Below are 23,047 nucleotides of genomic sequence, written 5' to 3'. Positions count from 1 at the left end.
AGCTGTACAATACCTAACATATCTTCGTGTAGGGGTAGTACTGACTTTTAGCTAGAACATACTATGACTGTTATACTCACCATTGAATTTTCCCATTCCAGGGGGACAGTTGTACATATAAGAAAATACTTTCTGCATTCCACTCAGAAGGAAGAGAAGTATTTTCACATGACAAACTTGTTTCCAGACAAGTGCAGATATTTGACTGAAAATTAAATGAAAGGAGCAATTTCCACTAGGGGTTAAACTTTAGAGAGAGAGAGTTCCTTTCAATCCTTTCCGGCTTGGGGACCTCTGTGTACTTTCCAGTGGATGCCTGTGTGGATGGATTGAATCTAAGTCTGCTGGCCATCTGCTCACTGTAGTCCTTGGATAACAGATCCATGCTCAAAGGTTTTGGAAAATCACTACCAACAGCATCCTCAGCACCTGCCTGGCATACAGGGAGATGTATTCCCTGGCAATAGGAATGCTGAGCACCAGGACTGGCCCAGGAGGTTACTGTCTGCCCTTCCTGCAAGTTTCTACTTCAGTAGAAAAAAATGGGTGCACTGGTTTTTAACAATGCTCAGACTGTGATTTGTGGAATTGCTTTTTTGGGGTCTGTGTCAACATTCAGCACTGTCACTGCCCTGGGCACAGAGAAGCCCTTTGGCTGAACACTGTGCCAGGCTTTGCAGAGTAACACATATTCTTATGCCCCCCATAACTGCTGGAGGCACCCTCCTTCACTGGTCAAAGGTAAAAGTTTGGAAGTAGGAGAAGCAGATGATGGATGCAGACACTCAAAGGGGAGGGGAAAGAGAAGCAGGAAAGAGGACTGGGAGCTGGAGTGAGATACTATTGCCCTCTGTCGATCAATCCTGTAACTGAGCTCCAGGGAGGCAGAAAAACAGTGAAAAGGAATGCATGAAGCTGGTAAAAACCAACAGGGACACCCTGCCTATAAAAAAACTTAAGCTGCAAATCAGGAAAAGTTTCCTGAGAAGATTAAAGGTAGGAAACAGGCTTTAAAAGCAACAGCAGGGACAAAATTTACTGCAGTTAGGGTGAGATTTATTGCATTCTGCAGTGGTTATTGTGGTAGCCAGTAGTTACAGCAGACAATTTTGATACCTATGCACAAGACCTTTCACAACCCCCCCCGTGTTGTTACAAAACAGATGAATCCACTAGCCTGAGCCAGAGTACAACCAAAGGGTTACAAATGAACAGAGCAGAAGCTTTCATCAAAAACATGTTGTCAGGAAACTATCTGCTGCTGCGAGATGAATTCTTTGATGGTATGTAATATTTTGGATATAAGGGAGCGTTTCAAGGTGTCTGAGGGGAATCCAGAACATGGCAAAATTTCCAAAATGAGATGCAGTCTTACCAGCAAGTGTCTGCTCTCTGCCCCTGAAACTATGATGCTGAAAAAAGCTTGAGGAAAACAAGATAGATGTAATATGGGCTGGTGGCATAGGTGTTGCTTTTGTTTATTAGAATGTGAAAAGAGTTGAATAATTTTTTTGTCTGTTATGACTATTTACATGCATGGGTGGAAACAAGCAGCTTCTTGAGCTTTCTGATTAGGCTGTTACTGCTCAAACCCAGCCACAGTTTTAGCAAACTGAACATACAGGGTCGACAAAGCAGGAAGCAGATGGGTAAAAGAGGGGTCAATGCATGGCTACAGCTAAAATTTAAAAAGCACAACACAAGATGTCAAAACCTGTCTGAGGTGCAGCCAGAGTGAGACTGCAGGCAAGGAGCTGGGACCCAAGGACAGACCTGCCACCCAGTCAGGAAGGGGAGAGTCCCGAGGCTGCTGTCACTAAATTCTTATGGAGTTGGTTGCTGGTCTGGGCTGTAGGAGAACAACAACAAACAGAAAAGTGACAGGGCTGACAAGTGAGCAGCTCTCTGGACCTTACAGAAACTGAAAGGCTCATCCTTGAACTCGTAATTAACAGAAACAGACTGTTCCCAAAACTGTCTGACCTACTAAAAATTCTTACTCATATTCAGTGTTGTATGTTGGGGTGGTTCCTGCCACCATCTAAATGCTATCATTTCTCTCAGAAGCGCAGATCCACCAGCTGCACTGAACTGAAAGGGGAATTGCAGTCTGGCCATGCTGTTTTCATTTCTGCTTTCACTTCTTGTAACTTCCTCATGCAAACAGGAAGGCATCAGGATGGGTAACAGTTTCAAGCTGTCCCATGTGAATTCATAATTTTCTTTTTTATTTCACTTTACCATTTTTGATATGTACATGTACGGCACTTGCATGTTTTCAAAGATTCACCCTGTGTCCTCCATGCTTTCAGGCAGCTTTTCCCCTGCCCTCCTCATTCTAGTAACACTCTTGAGCTACAGACTCATTCAGAAATTACTGTCTTCATTCAAGGAACACTTCAGAAACAATCTTAGAAGCTTATTTCATGACACAAAAAGTCAAGAAGTGAGATACTTATCCATGATTGCTTCAGTAATTACTCATTCTAATACAATTTGAGTGAGGTGCTGGGAGACTAGCAAAGGCCAACAATTATACTCAGTTAAAAATAATCCAAGCATCAAATGTACTATAGATTTATTTAAGTCCCATCACAGGATAGGATCAGGGGCAACTTTCAAGAGAGAAGTTTAACTTTGTGGTTAAAACACCAGGAAGTAGCAAAACCTTGCTTTTTCTGGTCACATCTATACCATCTCTTGGCCACTTGTGAGATGCAGAAAGTCTGTGAGGGAGGAAATGGTGGGTTGGGCAGCTGTGTATGCAGCTGTCCTGAAGACACACATGGCTCAGCTCCCATCCTCATCAAGCAGGAGCAGCCCTTCCTACACTTCTCCTGCCCTGCCCTATTTATAGAAACATACCTGGGATGTGCCTTGCCGTACAGATGGACTCACTGGTAAATGTCTTAGTGGGAAATGCAGCAGTAAATAGCAGCAGGCAGCTACGTCCATGCATTAGGAAATGCTGTGCAAGTCTTCAGGAGGGGCTTCCTGCTGAAGGATCTCTTGTGACATGGGTTTGGTGCTTCCTGATGGGGCTGAGAGGAAGATGAGTAGGTTTCTCAGCAACTTTTGGGGCTTGAGGCAATCCCTGCTTCAAGGGGGCTTCAGGCAATCCCTGAACAGGACCTGGAAGCAGAGAATGGCCCTGGGGAGCAGGGAATCTCCTTCTGCCAGGCAGGTGAGCTACCCGTCCTGGCCAGGGAGCTGCAGCCCTGGCTGGGCAGCTTCTGGGCACTGGTCCATAAGTCAGGTGCCTCACAGAGCCCTGCCAGCCCCACCAGGGCTGCCCAGGGCTCTGCCCCACCATCATCTCTCCTCCCTTCTCTGCCTCTGCTACCAACAACAGTGGGCACCATGTGGATTTGGGGATTATGGAACTGTGAAGTAAACTTGCCTCCTTAAGATAGATGAAAAAATGGGCAGAAAAAAGCATCCACTTGCTACAGCAGGCCCTGGCTGGGGCCAGATAATTGCTGCTGGCAGAAGCCCCCCCAGGCCCCTTGTCCTCTCAGCCATCCAAAGGTAAGGCTGCTGTTTCCTTTACATTTTCTCTTTGCTTACCATTTGGGTTCTCCTTCCATTAAAGAGTGGGTAGGGATGCATGAAAAATTAAAATGTGTTATTACTTACTCCCCTTCTGAACTACTTGCTTCCCTAAGGGTTATCTGCTTCTTACTCTACCTAGTGACAAGGGTGCATTGTGCCTGGCTTTCATTAATCTCCATCCCACACAAACCCTGCTGCTCAGGAAGGTTATCAAAATTAAAATACCAGACTTTTGTCTGAAACTGTTTCCTTAGCCATTATCATGCCAAGGATTATGAGAGTTGAAAGAAAGGGGGAGATTGGTAAGGGGTGGGACAGGGAAGGACAGGAATTTTTTTACAGGAAGGGGGAAGAGAATTTTTTTAATTGGAAAGTGTGGTGATAAAAATCTGAGAATTAATGAAGTGAAAGAACTCAAGGTCAGTGCAGTAGCTGAAGATACTTTAAACACATTTTCTATCTTGGTTTCTTATTAATGCTACCCAGTTTGTGTATGTCTTTTTGCTTTGCCATTCCACTCTCCATAACTTTCAAATGGTCAAATCTGAGAGAGGAGTGGTGGCTCCTGAGTAAAATAATTTCCTCCCTTTTCATAAAATAGCCACTGGAAGAGATATGGGACCAGGCTCACACAACTGCATTGTTTCTCTACCCTCCTTCAGTGCTCGTAGATCTAACTATGAAATCGTGCCCAGCACCAGCCCATGTTTTACCCCCAACTCCACTGTGGAAAGAAAGCTGCAAGGGAGAGTGGGGCTCATTTTATAACAACTGGGATTAGTTCTAGAGGAGCCACTAGGTGCTGAAGGGCAACAACAGGCTTGTTGAAAAAAATTACTTAAGCAACAAAAACACATCCACTGGAAAGTCTTACAGTCATAGAATGGTTTGGGCTGGAAAGGACCTTAAAGAATATCCAGTTCCAATCCCCCCTACAACGGGCAACTTCAACTCGCCAGGTTGCTCAGACCCCCATCCAACTTCGCCTTGCCTGTTGGTTTTATTCCTTGTGCAGCTCACAAAGAGACCATGAACAGCTCTGAAGAACTGAGCTTGGAAATGGAGAACATTCATTGGCATGGCTCTGTGAAAATGAAATCTCCTCCTCCATAGACCATGTTTGATCTGTGGTTTTGCTCACAGACAATCAACACTGGAGAACAGATGTGCTGGGGTGGAACCTGGGAGGGCTGGAGGGAGGCACTGGGCTTGCTGGGTGCTGCCCCTGCTGCCCTGCTCCCTCCTGGTGACACCCGGAGCTGGGTCCCCAGGCTCCTGCCAGTGCCTGCCAACAGTGCAGGGGCAAAGCCAAAAGTAACAAAAGAAAGCATGCACTGACAGATTATTAATCATTTATTCTGGTGACAGTGATTCACATATGTGACATCACTTTAGGGTGCATTAGGATGCTGAGCATCCTTTGGGGGATATTAGGAGTTAGATGACCTAGGGAAATCAAAGATGTTAATGCATAATTTATTTTATGGGGGAAAAAGAAGACTAGAGCAGTCCACAAAATTCTTATCATATCCCATTTCTTTAGTTGTGTCTCCCTCAAAAGGGTGTTCCACCAGAGGCATTATATTCTTATATTAAAATATCAATTTTCCACACAGAACATTTTTCTCTGTGAGTAAAATCCAAATTCATTACACCTTTAATTAAAAGCTCAGTCTTTTTAAATTATTATAGCTCACTGAAGCAGGAGTCCACAAATAACAGGTCAATCAAAAAAGAGAAATACAAAAGGTGAAACAGATCACTGAGCTTCATTCAGCAACTGGAAAACAGCTTGAATCTTCATGCTTAAAGAATCCCTCTGAAGTTCAGTCCTATAAAAATCATACTTTTTCTCCTAACCCCTACACCAGTACCATGTCCTGCAAGAGTATCTCTCTTTGCAGATTGAATTTGTTGGTGATACCACCTGCAGTGCCTGGCTGCTGGCTGCTTTCTGAGGCTGAAAACCCCTTTTGATGCCAGCCTTTCTTTCCTTTTTAGTGAATATTCTTTGCTCTCCTTTCTCCGATTGAGTATCTTTTGTTCCACCTCTCTCCCCGTCTGGTTTTGTTCCTCTCCTTTCTCCCCTAAATTGCACAACTTTCTAGCAGCTTTTATCTTCTGTTTCTTTCTTTCTTACAGAATTTGAGTGAAAATGAAGAAAGCACCTCTTAAGGGAACAAGTAACATGAAAAGTGTTTTATTTTGCAATTGGATTAACTCTTTGATTGTCAGATATCCCTCTATATAGCACTCAGGCTAATGAGAATCACGATTTCCTTTACTCAGATCCGTTGGCTTTGGTAGACATGATTGAAAGTTTCTTCTTGCCTTCATTGCAGACAGAGTATTTTCCCAAAACCATATCCATGGAAGCATTGCACTAAGTCTTCCCATATACATCATACATCATATATCATAATAACATTGTTTCAGTATTATATGGAACTTCAGTAGCTTTATTTTTATATGCTACTCAACTGGAAGAGTCAAGAACTGAAGCTTCTTTCTGGTAACAGCTGCTTGGGACCGCCCTGGTGTTTTGATTTGGCAAACTGTGTTAAGACTGTTACTTAAGCCTCCATTAAAGGCAAACCTCTGCTAGGTCAGAAATGTACAGAAACACTTCAGAAGTGTTGTTCAAAACAGATCTGCATATCATCGGCACTACATGGAAATTCCCTCCTTCCACCCCTGTCCAGAGGAAGCCTATTTGGATGGCAGCTTTGTTAGGCACGGGAGGCTGGCACTAAGGCCAGCTTTAATCTGAATTCAGCCCCTCCCACTCGTTATGCTGCAGTCACTGAGCCCGTGGTTAGCCATGGGTCTGTGGGAACAAGCAGGGATCAGAGGGGTAACCAGCATGTCAGGTACGTGCAGCAGAAGCTGCAGAAGCCCCAGAGATTGGGGCTGTGCCCAACAGCATGAGGAAGGGCAGCCAGACTGAAGCTGTTCACACCTCTGCAGTGGACTTGTATATTGGCAGCAGATACAAAATTTCAGACAAGCGTCTAGTTTTACCAGGGGAGCGTTAGCTTGCCACATAGCAAGAAAGAGAGGATGTCTGTATTTCTTAGCCCTGAGAGCATGTCTGTTTGGCTTGTAGACTTCTGTTATTCCCTGACATGCAACTCACAAAGACTGTGAGCCAACATAACCCAGAAGTAATATCCATAGGGGTATATCTGTGTACACGTTATTAAGTATCAAAGCTAAAGTTAGACTAGAAATAACCCAAATGAAATGCATTGTGATTGAATAATTAATTGAAGTAATAATAAGCAAAGTAATTCTGACTCCTTTTCTTCTTTCACAAAGCTCTTATTATGCAGTGTGAGAATGATCAGAGAACTAGAAAATGATCAGAGAACTAGAAAACACGATCTACAAGGGAAGATTGAACTAATTGGTACTGTGCAATCTATGGAAGAGAAAATGAAGCAGAGACATGATAATGGTTTTCAAATACAGAAAAAGCTGCTGCAAAGAAGGGAGGTTTACGTTTTCTGCATCCATTATGAATAAGACAGAAACCAGCAGGCTTTATCTGCAGCAGAAAAGGATTCTGGCAAGACATTAGGTAGCACATTGGCTCAGTTAAGGGCAGTAAAGACAGCAAATAGCCCACTTGGGGAAGGTCCATCTGCGGATTTCTTGAAGAGGAGGTTAGAGAAATATCCATCAGGCTATCTGGCCTGCTCTGGGAGACATTTTAAGGTCCTTTCCAGCTCTCTTTTCTATGATTCTACACGTTACATGTATTTATGATGATTGTTTATATGACAGAAAGCCTGTCTCACCACATCACACTTAACTGAACATTCTGTCATTGGCATCTGTCAGAAAAGTATCAAACTGATCAGGCCCTTCAAGAACTGAGTACAATGCAGGGATTAAAACTGGTGAGTTTTTTTTTAAATTCATCATATATGTCAGGCCTCATAGGATAATATTGTGAGTGAGTGAGTAAGTGAGTGAGTGAGTGAGTGAGTGAGTGAGTGAGTGAGTGATGCATGATACACTCATCATATGTAGGAGCTTCACAAAGCAGAGCCTGGGATAAGAAAGCATATTAATAATGTTTGGGGCATCTCAGAATTATGGAAAAATTCAATAATTTGCTGTCAGGGGTATTTTTTATAAAGCCAGTACCATATTTTCAATTGGGAATATCAGGAATCAATACACAATCATATTTAACAGTAAAGTTCCCCTGCTACCAAAGGATGACCATTGGGGCACCAGGCACAAGCAGCCTTCTGTACTGTACTGTACTGTGGGGTTCAAGAGAAGTCTGTCAACCTTCTGCAAGATCACACAACAGCTTTATACAAGGAGGTTGTGAGAAATTTCATGGCCAGTTAAAGTACAAGAGGAATTACAAATCATGGAGGACAGTTGCTATGTTCACATCAGTTATTTTAAAATCTCAGAGATATTTAATTTTGAAGGTTTGAATTCTCCTTTGAGGGAATCAGTGTTTCTTTGCAGATTCTCTAAGTGACTTGGGAGCCTAAATTAGCTCCTAAGTTATATAGCATGAGAACCTCCCTCTGTAATTATCCGGTATTTGACTGCAACACTATGTTTAACATCCTAACTGGTGAGCAATAATTTACTGAATCCAGAACTGGTGATCCTTAAATTCAGACAAAATTGCAGCAGTAGCTGGATTTCAGTGATGTGGCTCACAGCCAGTTTCTGATCAGATCAGTGATGCTCCTAGCTGAAATATCTAGAGTGTGAACTTGGCTTCTTGCAGTCCAGTGACAACTTGCTCAGGGGAGAAGCTTGCAAAAGAAATATTAACCAGTTATAAAACCCGACTTTCTGCTCAGTCTTGATTCAATTACATGGGTGATACATATACATACACATATACATATGTATAAAAACATGACATAAAAAGTATTTGAGCTACCAGCCATGTAGTGTGCACCTGGTTTGTGACAGACAGGTAGTCTTTGCAACTGCAAGTTTATTAGAGATTTACAAGCAGGCGACTGACTTGCTGGCTGCAGGGCTGTAAGTCCTTGTTTCTCAAAAGAAAAAAAAACTGGAGAAGGAAGAAGTGTTTCTGAGCTTCACACAGCTCATAGCTAGAAAAGCTACATGCAAGCTTGATAAACTGCACAGTGAGTGCTTACAGTCACTCATCCCTCCTTAAAAACGATGGGTAATGAAATGCCATGGTGGGACAACAGTCCAAGAGCCTGTTTGGAGCAGACTCATTTGGCACTGATTCTTCACAAGTCAACACCACATAAGAGCCCAACAGGCAGAAATGAGTGTGTGAGATGTGCATATTATCCTCTCATCTCTTGCTGATTTACAGTACTTCACAGTCATTCTAGCAGAGACACCCACAGCTTCAATGTCTTTTATATTTATGCAGGAAAACTTGCTAGGCAGAAATTTCTACCCTGAGGTTTAAAGCACACCACAAGCCTGTATCTGCTCTGCATGGATGCAAGAGTGAGGTTCCCTCAAAGATTTTTGCAAGCTATTATAAGAGTCCCAGTTTTCAGACAGCAAATAAGCTGCTGTTTAAAGTGCTTTAGCAGATATGTCAAAGGCATTAGTATATGCTTAAAGTTAACCCCTTTCTTGTCCTTAATTGGTATCTTTTCTTTCCTATTTTTTTTAATAGCTACATCACATTCCTGCAGTGTATATGGAAGATTTGTACTGATTTCAGTGGGATCTCAATGGCAGCTCTGCTTGCTTTATCTTTAGCCACGTCAACATTAGCTTTAATATCTTTGAATAGTGTGTGTGCCAACACTTGCTTCCATTTTCTATCACCTCTCTGATTGATCTGCATGGGGATTTGCTGTCATCTGTGGGTAACTGATGGGCCTTGCAACAAAATTATATCCCTTGGCTCTTAACTGTCAAGAAGCTTTATTTCCCCCCCTCATTATTTGAAGGGTTTCCAATTCAGGCAACAAAGTAATTAAGGGCACTGGATTTAACATTGACTGTAACAGGACTATCCATCCAAATTTGACTTACATTACCTAATTTTGATTTTTCCCTGCAGAACATTTACAAGGCCAGGCAGGTGTATTATCTCTGCATACCATTCATTATCAAGCATGACTGGAACAGGTGGCAACATACTGATGTGTGTTTAATGGAACAGACGTTCAAATGCATATTTCAAAACTGGGAAAATTATTTCCTTTGTAATGCTGTCAAAACATGAGCAGTGACAATTTCAGGAATATGTTACTTCATCCCAAACTGTGTTTCACTTTCATGTCTAGCAGCTGCCAACCACTATTTTACTTTTCAGATTTTTATGGTCTTCACTGATGCCTTGCTGTCTGTACTTGGAAAAATTACATGAGTGGTTTCAGCGTGTAACTTACTTGTTTTGATCCAACAGTATGTGGCCCTGCCTGGACTGAATGACCCCTGCCTGACTTAATCTTCTGCACCTTTCAATCCACCAGCATCTGAAGTCCGAGGCAGCTGTGTTTATATCCTGTATCCTAACCTGCAAGTCAGTCTTGTGCCAACTGCTTCTGCCTGTCTGGGGAGACCACCCGCTTTCACAGGCAGTCCAGATGGCTGCAGCTGTGGATGGGAGCATCACTGTGACACTTCTCCCAGCTAGGGACCCACTCAGTTCCTGTGCCTTTTCAGAAAGGTGTGCTTCTCCCAGCTGCATGCCTTCCTTCTCCTAGGACAAACATGGAAAAGACTAGAGGGTTGCACAAGAAGTGCAAGCTTACTAACACTGTTGGCAGTAAGTGTGCTTAGATATCTAACCCAAGTGCTAGTAGCCCAGTTCTCTCCAAAACTGGAGGAGGGAGGTGTGCACTTCCAACGTGGAGCATCAAGGGAAATTGCCCAAAGTGCCCTTTGGTATATGACTTCCACACTTACAGCTCTAGCTTTCACTCAGTGCTCATGATGCCTGAGTCTCTAATCCTGCAGACTCAGATCTAATTTTCAGCTGCAACAAGCTAAAACCCTCAGAGAGTCTCATTGGTTTCAGCAGAATTATTTGACTGTGTAATGCAAAGGCTGAGTCCTTTCTTTTTAAAAAAGTACACCTAATTTTGGTTTATTGAAATTCTTAGTCCTTCCTGATCCTGAGAGTCATAGGAAACTATTTTCACAGAAAGTGATGCACAACAGCCTGATGGAGATCACACTGAATTCAATGACCACATTTTTGCATTACTGTTATAGGCAATTGCAAGTTTCTGGCTGACTTGACACCATAAATAAAGTGTTTTACTTTACTATCACTGTTTTAGAAGCATAAGGAATTTTTTAGTTCCCTGAAAACCAAAAAGAGGTGAAATTATAAATATTGTATAAGTCAGTTTTCATAGTGGTAATATTCAGAACTGTTTAAATGAGCCAAGGTATTTGTAGTAACTGACCTAATTCTTGAAACCAGGAGATATTTTTAAAACGAAATTTAATTAAATGTAGATAGAAGATGTATATTTAACCAGTATCAGATATTTTAGAAATTGAGTTATTTTTAATTCTATACTTTAAGTACTTCTTGATTCCTTTGAACTTTATTGTCAAATATGTAGAACATTAATTAAGCAATTTCCTTCAGAATCAGGTCACAAAGTGAGTTAAAACAACACAACTTATAAAACAATATCCACAGACTTAGACTCGTCACAGCTCTGAAATCCTAATGTCACAGAATATTGACAGTAATTTTAACTATATTTAATCCTTGTCTCGTGACCTTCTTTTTGCCTAATCATGTTCCCACCCCATCAGCACAGTCACCAGCTGGCAGGTGTTCAAATATAGTGTCAAAACATGGTACAAATTGATTTTAGCCAGCTAAAATGGAGAGTATAGGAACATTAAGCATTTTGAGGCAATGGACCAATAAAATATCTTGAGAAGAATCAGTGACCATTGGCAGGAAACACATGTACCAAACATTTCAAATACATAAAGGAAAAGGTTTCAACTGACTGGAATTTTATTACATGGTAATGGAGGCATCTCTGTTGTTATTGTTACTGTTATTGTTGTTGTTGCTGCTATTGTTGTTGTTTTGGCTGTTACGGGATTTTGGGAGGGGTTTTTTTTGTTTTTGTAACTGGAAATGCTGGAAATGACTAAAGACAAAAGACATATTTTGTTCGGTGCAAACACTGAACTTTAACTTCATGTCTAAACACAAATGCTCTCAGCTGGTTCAAGATACTCAGCTCTCATGCTTTTTCAAAAAAAAGTTCAAAATAGACAAAGAATAAAAGAAATGGAGCAGAATGTTAACTTAGTAAGAAAAATGCCTGGTCAGATCCTTTTTTTCACATTACATGTCTGGCATAATTTCAGTTGCTCCCTTGAATTTCTTCTAGAATCAGGAATGGTGCAGAGATTATACCAAGAGAAGTAAATAGCTAAGAAAGATTTGTGGCATTTGAAAAAAAAAATAAGAATTGTTTATACCAGCTTCAAAATGAATAAAGACATTGACCTATTAATAAATGCCAATAAACTTTAATCATCTGACCGGTAACTTAAATAATCTTGTTATTCAGATATGAAAAAGAAAAAGCAAGAGGCTGAGAATTAATGAGCTATTTCTCTGCAACTTCCTGATAATCTTTGGAAACTCAGAAGCAATGGGAGAAAAACCTTTTAGTTCATTCCTTTCTCTTTAGAGTTACTCCGGGATGCTCAGGGTTTGGATGAGTCCTCATCTCAAGCTTCATGCAGACCACAGAGCCCCTCCTTTGAAAACTGTTCTATGTTTTGGACATTTGTCTTTCCACTAGCTTTCATGGGCTTCACTCAAAGAACAGTCTCCATTCTGCCTGACAAAGACTGGAGTGATTGCCACCAATTAACTGGAAATTTATTCCGCAACCAAATTGTGTCAGCAAACACCCATGCAATAATTCTTTAATCCTCACTCAGTCATTCTCTAGGAAGGTCACAATTATAAGCAGTTGACTGTAATTTGTGTGCTTTATTTTCTCCATGGCTAATTCATTAGCTAAGATGTCCACCTTTATTTACTACACAGTTGTGGGATTAGTTGGTTCCTGGGAAGCGCAGGTCTGACCCCGTGTGCTGAACATGAGGCTCACACAGATGATTTGTTGAAGTTTTGGCAGCCCAAATCTTGCTGGCAGCTTTCTTATTGCAAGTTGCTTGTCTCAGTTCCTTGATTGCAATGTACCTGTGAGGTGATAAACTGATTTAAATGGCCATATTACATCTCCACTGTATCCACAAGATCTCTCCAGATTAAGAAAAAGAACACATCAAACACCACCTCTTGTCCTCCAGAAAAAGACACAACTAGACCCAAAAGCTGACCATGAAGGACTCAGCCATAGAAAGTACAAGATGAGAGATACTGATGTACCTCAAGCAGGAAATCCCAATTAAAGGCTGTATCACACTCACCAACAGTATGCCATACATTCCACTGTCCATATGGCACAGCAAAGAAACTTCCATGTTCTGTAAACCAAGTAAATTATGAAGTGGGGCAGAAGTAGACGCCAATCAAACAAACCTGACATAGGCAGAGTGTGGAGGGGAGTCTGGACAGTGCAGTCCAGAAGTTCATATAAAGCAAAGAAACTGTTTCCCTGTGGCTGTGTAAAGGTCTGTGAAGCACTGACTCGGTCTCAAAGATCCTGCTTAGGTTCACTCAGAAACACTGTCTTCAGAGGGGTCACGTGTGGTGTGAGGTACAAATAGGAGATTTTAGGGAAGGCATTGTGCTGTGAGTGGCTGGAGCCTCCCCTCCACTGCCTTGCCTTCACTCAAACCTGCATTCTCCAGCTGGAACTTCTGTGAACAGCACCCCTTCTCCCTGGCTCTGCTGCTTCCCTTACTAACAGAGGCCATAAGAGCATTCAGCTCACACAGATGAAACCTAAATTCAAAGAGCACAGTCTGTCAGACCGAATAAAACCGGAGGCTGTCTCAATGCATAAGTGCAGCTGTACCTTTGCCCAATTTACAGTACATTTTGAAATGTACTTAAATAACAGTCTTTTTCACTGCAGTCAGTTATAATGGTCATTAGAGTGCTCTGCATCAGCTTGATGCGCTCATGAGCCTGAATAGTAGCAATTTATTACCCACGGGGCCATGCAGCTTCAATCTCCAGTGGCACAATGAGTTTTCTTTCATTACTATAGAGACATTTCAGTGCATTCATTCACCTTCCCTGAAGACAGCCAGAGTGCCCCAGTGAGAATTAAGTACACAAATTTTCCACACTGTATGATACACCTACCAATTTTTCTGCTGCTACTTTGTAGGATTTAGAAACCACTTTCTGAAAAAAATAATTTTCTGAAAGCTGACACTTTTGGCAAGGGCTGACCCTCTCCTTCACTACACCTTCCTGCCCCCAACAAGCTGGGTAACCCAAAGGTCCAGTTCTGTCTTTCCTAGTGGAAGCAAACCCAAGAAGGATACTCTGGAAAGCAAATATCTCTTACATTCCCTGAGTGAGATAAGGGTCACCAATGCAGCAGAGCAGTTTCTTACCCAAGTGATACACGTCTTTTGACATTGTTGATGACTCAGGCCTCCCTAAAAGCAATGCTAAATGGTCCCTGCAGTCTCATAGGTAGTACCAGCATACCAAGTGCTGGTATGACATGTTTTTCTGAGTCACCCACTTTTTTTTTTTTAAATTCTGCCTACATTTAAACTATTTATTTAAGACATATTCTGACTTTGGACAAAATAGAAACTGATTTATTTTTCTTTAGTCAATCTGTCCCATAATCAAAATCATATTGCTCCATTTTTAAGCTTTTCAAGCAAAATATAAGAGAGTACATGAGGCTCACCAGTGGCATTGCCAAAGATTCACAGATCCTTCCAACAAATCAGTGAATATCTGAGTGACTTATGAAAAAGGAAAATACAGTTTTAAGACCATTGCAACTCATCGGAGTTTTATTCTCTAGGACTGAGAGTTGACTGAATAATGAGTCAGTCATAAAGTTTGTGGCCTGTGCTAAAATCAGACAGGGATGAGTTGCCTGCTCTAATGTGCTCATTAGGGACAGAGTAAGTACATCCTGGTATGCTTGAATAGAACAATTATTTTCTGCTGCAATTGAAATGAATTATCAAATGCCAAGTGAAAAGCTCTGTTCTGAGTCATCATTCATCAGGAAAGATTTGTTCACAGCATTACAAAAGCCTGCAGGATCAAACGTTTATATAGGACTGCATTATTCGTGCCAGCAATCAACACTTGCAGCTCTTTCACACACCTAAATGAAGTTTGCTTTCATCTTTCCTGCCAGCACTTGAAACATACTTCAAATTTTTGTTATCTTGATAACAAAATACCGTGGGTATGGAACTGTTGCATTCACTGGTATCTGCTTCACCTTTTTTGAATTTTCCTGAGTGGCAAAGTTATGCAAAAACAGTGAACTTGGCAGCATGTACCCACTGGGAACCTCAGCCAATGCACCCTGAGGAACCCAGACAGGAGCCCATGTCCAAGACACCATCCACAGCCAACTGCAGACCTGCTGTGGCAGGCTAGGAAATCCCAAGGGACTAAAAACCACTTACTTTTATTCAAAGGTTAAAGAGGCCTTGCCCAGCCCTTAAAGGTTGCAGGGCAAGCTATACTATGTGTGGTGTTATAGAACAAAATTAAACTTACTGTACTACAGGGCCCTTATTTTCAAAAGACAAAAAGAAACAGCAAAAAGCAGGCTGAAAATGAATCATATCGAATTTACCATAGTTCTGCTGGATTCCTTATTTAGCTGAAGACAAAGTTGATATTACTGCTGAACTTATAAGCTTTATTAAGTAAATTACATTGAAAGATAAGAAGCTATGGAAAGTGAAATTAAAAAAAAAAAAAAAAGACAGTTACATTATACTAATAGAATTAAATCCTGGGAATTAACATGCACAGTTTAAAATTTTATCAAGTACAAATAATCAAACTTGTTAATTCATTTCTTCTAGGAACAAAATTGCAATTAAACCAAAATTATCTCCTTGGTACACAGCGGATGCACTACCAGAACTAAAATGGGGGATCACTTTACACCATTTTTTGCATGTGAGGCAGTCACAGCATTGCACTACACAGGAAACAGCTTTGACTGAGACACTGTTCAACACCTAGTAAATAAACCTTATATTAAAAGCACGTACACATGCTACAGTTGTGCTACTAATGCTTTCGAGTCACATATCCAATGGTTACCTGCTTCAGGCAAATCCAGTCAGGCCAAGAGCCTTCTGTCAATCTGGGCTGCGCCTCAAGCGGCCTCTCACGTTTTGGCACCGTGTGGTCATTCTATGAGCCTCAACCCTCTCCTGGCAGTCTGCTGGAACACTTTGCCTCCAGCTCTTTCACTGCCCTGAGAGTCTTGCTGCTGTCTCAGGCTGTTCTTGCATTTTCCACCACAGCGTGGCCACTTTTTCCATGCTTTGCCTTGCACTGCCTCAAATGCCCATTTGCTGCTGGTTCCCACTCACCTTTGTGGCGTGCTTTTACTTACCCCAGAATTCTCCTTTGAAATTAAAGACTCAGTATCTGTGCAATGCTTTTGTGCTACAAATTTTCATTTAGAAAACAGTTTTGAGGGAAAATTTGTCTCTTCCTCACGGCTGTGGGCCCCCCATGTAACATGCTGGCATGCTCTGCCCAAGGGGCTCTCTCAGCTCTGCTCTAACAGGATCAAATCAGGGAGAGCAGAAGCGGGTAAGGAGAAGTGTCAGGTTTCCCTCCTTGTTTTGTAATGATTTTTCTGATTCCCTATCATTCATTCTGCTAAGGACTAGTACTCAGCTGAAAACTCTGAACCTTTCAAAATACCCTGGACTTTAAAGACGATAATGAATAAATAAATACATAAAAACGTTTGAGGTGAGAAGGCAGTTTCAGAAATTCTGGAGGAGAAAATGAAGGGGAGTAAGGGGATAAGGGGCTAAAGAATGATTTCCCCCAAACCCTTATCCTGTCGTGCCTCCTTCTCTGGTTGCTGTTCGTGGGCAAGGGAATCACGCGGTTTAAAATGGTCGTTATCCCGATATAGTAGCAGAAGCTCTGGTTGAAAACGAAAGTTGTATTCTGGGCGGCTAATACCTGCACAGCCGCTGCCCTCAAACACGGCACTTCAGAAGGAAAGAGAGCCGCTCTCCTCAGCCGGCGGCGATGGCGAGCAGGCCGCGCTCCATCCCGGCCCGGGCCGCAGCGCCGTGCGCGGGCGGACACTGCCACCTGCCGGGCACGGCCGGGATCGCAGCGCGGCTCCGCCTGAGGGACCGGCGCCCGGAGCACGGCACAGCGCAGCCCGGCCTGAGGGACCCGCGGCCCGGCACATGGTACAGCGCAGCCCCGCCGTCAGGGACCCTGCCGGGCACACGGCACAGCGCAGCCCCACCGTCAGGGACCCGCGCCGGGAGCACGGCACAGCGCAGCCCGGCCTGAGGGACCCGCGGCCCGGCACATGGCACAGCGCAGCCCCACCGTCAGGGACCCGCGCCGGGAGCACGGCACAGCGCAGCCCGGCCTGAGGGACCCGCGGCCCGGCACATGGCACAGCGCAGCCCCGCCTGAGGGACCCGCGGCCCGGAGCACGGCACAGCGCAGCCCCGCCTGAGGGACCCGCGGCCCGGAGCACGGCACAGCGCAGCAGCGCCCGGAGCCCTGTCGGGGCTGGCCCTGAAGGCCAGGAGGCGTTTGCTGGAGGGTTACTCGGTAGCACAGATTTCAGCGACCAATGTGGGAGTCCCTTCTGGGGGCATTCCTGAGAGGGAAAAGAGCTAAGCCCGAGTCCGACGCAGTGGGATGTCGCTGTTGAATCGCAGAATGGGGTTTGGATTGAAAGGGATATTAAAGATCATCTAGTTCTAACCCTCTGCCATGGGCAGGAACACCTGCACTAGACCAGGTCATTCTTTGTCACCTCCAGCTTGGCCTTGAACACTTCCAAGGATGGCACAGCCACAACCTTTCTGGGCAATCTCTTCCAGTGCCTCACCACCTTCACAGCAAACACTTTCTTCCTAATATCTAAACTAAACCTACTCTCTTTCTATTTGAAACCATACCCCTTGTTCTATCACTGCATGCCCTTCTCCATCTGCCTTGTAACCTCCATTCAGGTCCTAGAAGGCTGCCCAGCTTCACTCTTTCTCTGTGTGCAAAGGAAATGCTGTGATGCCGCTTTAATAATAATCAAATAGAAAACCCAATCTATTGACCTCCTTATCCATCTCTAAGCCCCTGGCTCCGTCTCCAGCCACCTGTACACAGGGACAGGATCATGGACAGCTGAGGTCAGTGAGTGCCCACCTACCCCAGCCACATGGAATTACAAACATCCTCCTAGTGCCCAAAAATATTATGCTTCTGTCTGTAATATCTAGTGTCCACAGTAGGAGCTGGGTTTTTGCTTGGGATCTTCTACACTTAGGAAAAATTGAAATAAGCATTTAACAGATTTCCTGTTTCCGTCTGGAATTAAACAGTGACAGAGAGTAATTGCTAGCCAGAACAAAAAACAACTTTGTAATCTATCCGAGTTCTTGGAGGAGGAGAAGTAATACCACACTGCGCAACACTTTTACAGCTGGCAGAAAAAATTTTAAAAGTACTTTGAGCTGATGGGTAGAGCACTGTGCTGGGCAAGTGGTTACATTTCAGTTGTCTGGCTTATACCCCCGCACACCAAAATGGCTGTGACAAGCAATGCTTTTTAGGAACTGACTGCAACACATCTCGCCTCATCAAACTCACTAGCACGTCTATTGGTACTTCTCAGAACAAGTATCAAAGCTCAAGGACTGTATATTATGTTAAGTAGTTCAATATTGGTTATAAAACAGTGGTGTTGGTGCTGGGGAAAAAAAATGCAGCTTATTTGAAGAGTTATATCAGCTGAGGGAAGTCATGGGCAATTGAGTCAGGGAGAATTTAATATTTAACTTTCTCATCTGCAGTATTTAATCACTTGATATAATATATAAGTCCTTGATCTTTGATATTTAGAGTACCACATAAATTATCAGATTTTCTGAAGCATCCTTTTGCAACCAAAGGAATGTTAGGTAGAAAGGATCAGTCAGTAATTCTCTGGCTAAATGAAATGCTAGAGGAAAAGTCCAATAAAATAATGCAACTACACTACACAATACAACTATTGGCTAATATTTGAACTCCAGGCACTTACATGTGCTTGTACAACTACTGATAATCCATTCAAAGTGAATCTGCAGAATGAAGCCAAAATGTTCAAAATCAGCATCTTCTGTGCCTTTGCTATGAATGCTAAAATTGATTGTGATCTTCAGTGCCTCTATCTAACTTGAGCCCTGCAAGATTTGTGTTTTCATCAGTTTGTTGGCTTAGCATGAGGTATGTTTTCATGACAGATACAGATTTATTTAGAGGAAACAGACACCTGAATTGTCAAGTTATTTATATACTTTGCTGTTTTCCAAATGCTATTGAGTTGGCATTTTTTTCCCCAGATCATTTCTTACACTACAGATGCCTTTTTGCTGCTCACTTCTACCTTAGCCTGAGATACAGACAGGTAACAAATCTTCACCCTCAGCAGTTACGCACATTTGTGAACCAAAGGGAGTTGAAAATTCACATGGGTATTTGGAAGACTCAAGTCTTGTTCTCCAGGTTGTGCCAGGACATAGACGGAGAGAGGAATACATGGTGCTGAGGAATGCATGGCACTGGTGAAAAACTGGGGCTGGTGGCATGAACCCAGTTCTCATTCAGCAGTGTTACCCAGTCAGTGCCAGGAGCATGAGGCTGTTACTCCCTCTGTCCTGAGACAGGGAGCTGTCTGACCCTGACACAGAAGAGGTTATGGATACTCTCTAACCTCAGCACTGGAAAAGGAGAGCTACTTCTTATTCAGCCTGAAGTCTAAGATGGTCAGATAAATGGTGGAAAGGAGCCTTTCACATCGCAATTGTTAGTCTGGATCAACAGAGTTCTATCCATGTTTGTTAATATTGCTGCTCCTGGGGGCTGGCAGCAGTGGGTTGGGAGGAGAGAGGCTTTCTGGTTGGAGTTTTAAAGAATAAATGGTCACAGTGCCAATCTATCCCCAGTTTAAAATCTCTGAACAGGGTGCTGGCCAGAGGGCTAAAAAGGATGCTTATTAGTATGAGCAGGACAGCCAGAACATGCTGAGCTCAGCTCAGCCCATTCTGCTACCTTGAAATAAGTGCCTGATCAATCCTCTTGCAATTGTTTTAGGCATGGAGGAACCCTCCATCCCCTTAAGACTATTCTGACATTTTCTTTCCTGTGCATTTTTTTGTTCTCTGATTGGTCTTTGGCTCAGCAACTGCTTTAAGCTCTTTGTACAGTAGTTTCACGAATATAAGCCGCACGGAGTATAAGCCACACTTCCGGTGCGTCGACAATGTTGCCGTCTTTGTCAATAGATAAGCCGCACCCTGAATATTAGCCGCACTTCTGTTCGTAGCGAGAATCCGTGCGCAGCTTTCACAAATTTGCCAATTAGTAACAGGATCGTGGCATAGCGGGCTTTACTGGCTCGGGGCGGGGCCAGGCAGGTTCGGCCCGCTCATGGTTGCCGACGGGGCCGGGTGGCCCAGCTCAGCGCCACAGCTCGGCGGGGCTGGCTGGGTGGTGCTGCCGCCGCCGCCGGGCTCGCTGGCCCCCCTCTCCCGTCAGCACCACCTCGCTGCCGCGTTTGCTCGCCCTACCGGGCTCGCCGGCCGCCCCGTTGCCGCGTTTGCTCACCCTGCTGGCTGTGCCGCCGCCGCCAGGCTCGCCGGCCGCCCCCTCCCGTCTGCACCGCCGCCGTGTTTCCTCGCCCTGGCCGGCACTGCCGGCCCCCGCACCGCCGGGCTCCCCCACGCTGCTGGCCCCGATTCTGCTGGGCTTCCCCCGCTGCCAGGCAGCCCCACCCGTCAGGCTTCCTGCTTCTGCCATGCTCCCCTGCACTGCTAGTCCCGCTTCTGCTGGGCTCCCCCGCCCTGCTGGTCCGGGCTCTGCCGCCCCCCTGCCCCGCCCTGCTGGCTCAGGCTCTGCCGCCCGCCCCCCACACTGCTGGCCCCGCCTCTGCCAGGCTTTCCCACCTCTGCCGGGGCCGGCCGGGCTCCAGCTTGGCTTGGGGCTGCTGCGGGCTCTCACTTCCGTGTTGGCAGCTTTTAGAATATTGTTCATGTATTAGCCGCCCCCGAATATTGGCTGCGCTTCCGGGTTTCCACCAAAATTTTGGTCAAATTGCTGCGGCTTGTATTCGTGAAATTACTGTAGATATCTTTGCCCACAGTCACTCATTCAGACTCCTTGCTCAGCATTAAGAGAGACATATAAAAGTTACTTCATATGTTCTGGACCTTCCCAGTAGAGAGTTGAGCCTGCCCAAGGGCAGGAAACTGAGCTGTGTGCACCTTGGGTTGGTGGTACTCTGTGTCTCACATGCCTTTGCAGCACAGTCAGGCAACCACATTTCTTTCAGATAGAGAACATTAGGCCATTCCCACAGAAACATGTAAGACAAAGCTGCAGTTCATAGGGATGCTGGGTGCATGCTCAAAGTGTTGCAGAACCAGAACCCATCATGTTTCAGATGAAGGAGAAACCTTTAAAACAAATTGAGGAATCACAAGAAGTCCTTTCGTACCACCTCCGTACCACCATGTCTCTGTGCATTTTCACCTAAGGCTTGATTTCATTCAGCTTAGTCAAACGTGGGGTACATACATCTGAACACCTTTTCCAGAGAGATAACAAAATGTGCAAACTCATAACTGAGATAATAAGAATTCCTAGCTCAACTATTATGCAGATAAGAAAGCAGGCATCAGTGCAAATCCATTTCATTCTGATAATTAGATCCTGCTGACATTTTCTGTGGGAGTAAGTTGAGGAGAGCCAGTGATTCTAGCTGCTGTTCAGATACCAAGGAGGAATATGAAGTAATTGCAGCTTGCCATAAAGAAATCTGGCATGGAGCAATGCCTATTTCAGTCATGACTTTATTTTCCAAAAGACTGTGAAGATTATAACTGGGAAAAATAACTCTTTTTTAGGTTAACTTAATGGCTTTTGGGGAGCCATGTTTTTGCACTAGCTAATCAAGCTACATGGTACACCAAGATCGAGTCCTAATAAATTTCAGTAAGCCAGAGGGAAATGGGGAGCTCTAGTGGTTTTTAAGTGGCAAGTAAGGGAGGCAGGAAGAGTGGTGGGTGGTGCTGGGTATGGTTTGCCAGGGGACCATGTCTTCATGAGATTTCCTCTGCAAACTTTACAAAACCTGTCTGCAACAGGAGCCTTGCTGCAGCTTTCAATCAGTGCAGCCTACAGTGATGTCTCTCCAGGGACAGAATGACACTGGGACAATCACTACCACAGTATTAGTTTTCTGTACGATCAGGACATTGTCTGGTGGTTGCTGCGTAGAACTGACTGCCAGGACTGCTGGCTCCCAGGCTTGTCCTTCACTCACTAGCTTGGCACACCATTATCTCACCTCTCTGTTTTCTTTCTGCAAGGAAAAGTTCTACAAAACGTGGTGAAACTTATTTGTAAGACACTTGAGATCCATATGCAAAGACCCTTCCCACGGGCAAGGGTTTTGTTGTTCAAAACCTCAAAGATATTGTGCAGGGTGCTTTTTTTTTCCTGTGGTGCCATCAAAACTGTAAACACCACGCTATTCCTTGTAATACCTTAGTCCCATAATGTAAAACTGGGTCCATGTTTAATTTGCTTGGAGTAGAACCTTTCAGCAGAAGGAATCTGCTGGGAGTCTGCAAATCTGTGCAAGGACAATGCACAGATACTGACTGGTAAATTAGGCTGGCAAATTAGGGAGCTGCTATATTTTCTTCATGTAGTTGCTAACAAAGATATGTCTTGTCTGTCCCAGATACAGCAACATTTGTCTTTGCAACTGTATTCCAACAGCAGAATTACGGCACAAATATTTTTTTTCTTTTCTGTCAATGGGTTAGAGAGCTGGCAACAAACAAAGGCATTGAGTTGGTGATATGTAGCTTCACACAAAGAACTAGGGAACATGTCAGGAGAGAGAAAGAAGGCATCATCAGGGATACTTTCAGACTTTCCCATGCTGGGGCAGTAGAGGTGCTATGGCTAACCTCAAGCCAAGCCATGGCTGGGCTAGAAGGCCTCCAGAGTTCTGGATCTCCTAGAAGGGCCCTGGACTCTCCCAAAATAACTAAACTTCAGCATGAACACTGCTTCAGGGTGCTGGGGAAACTGAGGCAGAAATACAACTTTATGCTTTGTTGTCTTATAATTTCTATATTTTATTACTTGTGCTGCTAAATAAAGAGCAACTGTGATTTTTAAAAACTCAATCTCTTCCTAATAAGAATAAACCAAAATTATCAAGAATAATTTGAAAACAAGTTTAAAATGCGCCAATGTCTTTTTATGTCCCAAATCCCAGGTACTGAAGTTGACACACTTTCCAGCTGTCTTAAATGAAGCACATGCAAACAG

The 23,047-nt window shown here is 43.8% G+C and overlaps 1 long non-coding RNA gene across 1 annotated transcript; it reads left to right on the top strand.

Moving 5' to 3' along the window:
• The first annotated feature begins 2,776 nt into the window (after positions 1-2,776).
• On the top strand, positions 2,777-10,814 carry LOC116993224. Its single transcript, XR_004417222.1, has 3 exons — positions 2,777-3,184; positions 3,353-3,528; positions 9,944-10,814. It is a non-coding gene; the product is annotated as an uncharacterized LOC116993224 (long non-coding RNA).
• The last annotated feature ends 12,233 nt before the right edge of the window (positions 10,815-23,047 follow it).

This window comes from Catharus ustulatus, chromosome 2 (assembly GCF_009819885.2).
Source record: "Catharus ustulatus isolate bCatUst1 chromosome 2, bCatUst1.pri.v2, whole genome shotgun sequence".
NCBI lineage: Eukaryota > Metazoa > Chordata > Aves > Passeriformes > Turdidae > Catharus > Catharus ustulatus.
The sequence above is the reverse complement of the archived record's forward strand: the minus strand, read 5'-3'. Positions and strand labels throughout refer to the sequence as shown.